Source organism: Bos grunniens, chromosome 2 (assembly GCF_055505025.1).
Source record: "Bos grunniens cultivar Pamir isolate PY7600 chromosome 2, Bosgru_T2T1.0, whole genome shotgun sequence".
Classification (NCBI taxonomy): domain Eukaryota; kingdom Metazoa; phylum Chordata; class Mammalia; order Artiodactyla; family Bovidae; genus Bos; species Bos grunniens.
In genome coordinates this window covers 116,054,344-116,057,572 of record NC_141166.1, presented here as the reverse complement: position 1 = coordinate 116,057,572, position 3,229 = coordinate 116,054,344, and positions in this window count along the sequence as shown.

The window sequence follows — 3,229 nt, the reverse complement described above, 5'->3', positions numbered from 1 at the left end:
TATTTCTACTGGTGCCTGGGCCCAGTCAGGTAGCCAGTAGAATAGGGTGGGAGGTCCTTAGACAAAACAGGGGGAAAGACCTTATCTTGAGCATAACTATGTCCTGCTTGGACACCATGCTAAGCATGGGGAAACTGAAGGGAAAACAAGACGAAAAAGTAAGTCTTTTATTTCATTTAATCCTCACAAGGATCTTAAGAGTTTCCTGCCTGCATTATGACCAATTATTCCTATTTTACAGCTGAGAAAACAGAAGCTGGAAGTGGTTAAGCAACCTGCCCCAAGGTTATACAACTCAAACCTAGAAAGCCAAGACCAGAATCCAGAGATGAGTCTGTCCCTAGGATGAGGTCTTCAGCGGGGTTTTGCCTCCCTTTCCCCACCCCCTCTCCAGCAGAGTCCCTGAAAATGTTAGTTGGTGGTTCCCTATAGTTTGTTGGTGGGTGATATGGGAAAATCAAAGGCTCAGGGAGCCCAATTGGGCCCTGCAGGTCACATTCTGCCTCCTGGTACCAACAATCTCCAGATCTTATTTAAAATTAAATGAGCAGGATATCAGGCTCTTCCTTGCTGGAGCTCAGGTCTATTAATCTCTGTGTATTTCAGTTTTCTCATCTGTAAAATGGATATATTAGGTTTCTTTCATTTGGATTGTTGGGACCCTTTTTTGAGAAAATAGACTTTTAAAGTTTGTTGGGCACGTAAACTTTAGTGTTTCAGTGTTCAGCAAATGATAGACACTGTAGTTATTTTTCTTCCCATCCCTGGCGCCTGCAGGCAGGAGAGAAGGCCAGCTGGAGGTGCGGACTGGGCTCGCTCAAGTGTGTGAGCCCCCTTACTATGTTTCCGGTCTTCGCCTCGATTCCGATTTTGATCTTTACGGGAGGACTGGGGCCGCGCTTGCTTGCTGACTGCACAGGGCAGGTGGGCAGGACCTTGAGGGTTCCGGGGGCTTTGGGCTGCTAGCACCGGCAACGACAGCTGGATGGGCGGTAGTCCCATCAAGTGAAGGGATGATATTCTTAAAGCACCATGGCCCGAGGTGCGGGGGTGAGATGGAGTTGGCGACCAGGCTGGGAACAGCGTTGTTCCCCCCGGGCAGAAGGGGACCCTGAGTCTGCCCTTGGGGAGCCCAATGAGTAATCCAAGGGGACCGTAGGGACATGGAGAGAGCTCAAGGTGAGGAAGAGATGCTGACCCAGGAGGCTGGAGCCGCTGGCTGTGCCAAGGAAGTGCAGGCTTAAGCTTCTAGACTCTTCTGTAGAAACCTTAATTTTCCCTCTTGGAAAAGGAGACTCTTGAAAGCCTGCAATCAGACTTGCTCCTGGTTGGTCTTAAGGAACTTCTACCTACCAATGTCTCCTTAGTAGGTCGTTGTTGCTTATCATGACGAGTGAACCCATATGAACTCTGTGCCTTAGAAACTTTCACATTTTGAAAAATGAGAAGTGGCGGACCTCATTTGTGTTCCTGGAGTCCCTGCCGCCTCTTTGGCGGGTGACCGGTAGAACTCTGGACGTTCCCCAGCTCAGGTAGAACCTGAGCGTTCCCCAGCTTGTGGGGGCCCACGTGGTTTCTGGTGGCTGGGGGACAAAGACACCCGGAGCGTGGGGAAAAGATAGAGGCCCAGACCCTCAGAGACTTGGCCTTTAAAGTGGCGAGGTGCCCTGCCGCTTGTCCATTCTCCAACTCGTGCGCGCGGGTCAGGATTCAGGAGCTGGGTCATTCTACAAAGGGTTCAGGTTCCCGCGGGGGCAGCGGCGAGGCGAGGCGACCGGAGTGCGCAGAACCCTTCCTGGCTCTCTCTTTTCTTCCCCGGCCGGCGGAGCCGGGCCTCGCAGGCCCTGAAGGGGGACAAGACCGCGGACCCGATCCTGGTGCTCCTCAGGTGAGGAAGGTCCGTCAATTCAACCAGCTACCAGGCTTGCGGCCTGGAGCACATCGACAGCTTGACATACCTCGCACAATTCTGTCCTTGAGCGCTAGCGGCCTTGTGTGGCCAGAAGATTTTTTTTTTTTTTTAAGACAAAAGAAAGGAAAATAAACGTTGTTTTTTGACCCAATGGTCACTCCTGGTCCCACAGCCACCTTTGGTTCTCTCTCCCTTTTTCTTTGAAGTAACAGAAACTAAAGAAGGTCACAGACGTGCTCCTATCCTGCAGTAACCAGAAGATGTCAAGTACGCAGCCACATACTCAGAGACAGCCGAGGGCTTGTTGGGAGCGCCGCTGGACCCATAAATTTTGGACCTGGTCCCGGACTCTGCGCCTTTCGCAATATAATCAGTTGCACAGCGAAGGTCGGAGGAGTCGGGCTTCGGCCTGTGGCGCCGAGTGGGGACAAGGTCTCGGCAGCCGCCCAGGGAGGGCCGGAAGGAGCCCTTGGGGCCGGGCTGTCCCGGCGACAGGCTGGGCGGGGAGCGCCCGCAGCGTTTTCCCTGGTGGTAAACGCGCCAACCTCTGGCCGCGCAAGCCTATTACCCGGGGACAGTGAGTGGCGGTTAGAAAAGCTTTTCCGGGGACGCCCAGAAACGTCCGGAGATTTCCTGGGGAGTGTGGCCCCTCAGACGTTGCTCTAAGGAGAGCGGGGCCTCGCGTTTTCAAAGAGCTGGGACACTGGTTTTTCGACAACGTGCCACCGGTGTTTATGCCCGGCGCTTGCTAATGGAAACTTACCGCCCGCAGGGCCTCAGCGGTTATGGGAGGCAGGTGCGTCCACATGCGCCTTCCACAGCATGGCAAAGGGTCAGCAGAAGTTGAGACTCTGGCGATGCCCAGATTTTCTGTCTGGCTGCTTTTCTAAGGTTCGTTAGTAAACGAAAACTTGGATTATTGAGGCTTAAGTCCCTGAAAGAGCGCTTGCCCCTCGAGTACGCACCCCACCCCCATCTTCCTCCCTCAACCTTCCGCTCCACCATTAGTGGAGGCGCCGAGACCCCGTCCAGGGCAGCCCTAAGGGGAGCGCCAGTGAAACAGTGTGGCCTTGAGAGCGGTCCCGGGGGAACACTTGGACACGTTTGCAGCCTCCACCTTCACCTGGATCATTTATTTGCTCTGAGACCTTGGGCAACTTACTTGACCTTTCTTGGTGTCCTTCTCTGTGTAATGGAAATAAATAATAGTCCTACCTCAAAGGGTGGGGGGGTGGTGGTGCCCTGAGGACTTCTGGAGTTATTTCATGTCCCATAAAAAGTAGTATGCAGCTTGTTTTTAGAAGGCGATAAATGTCA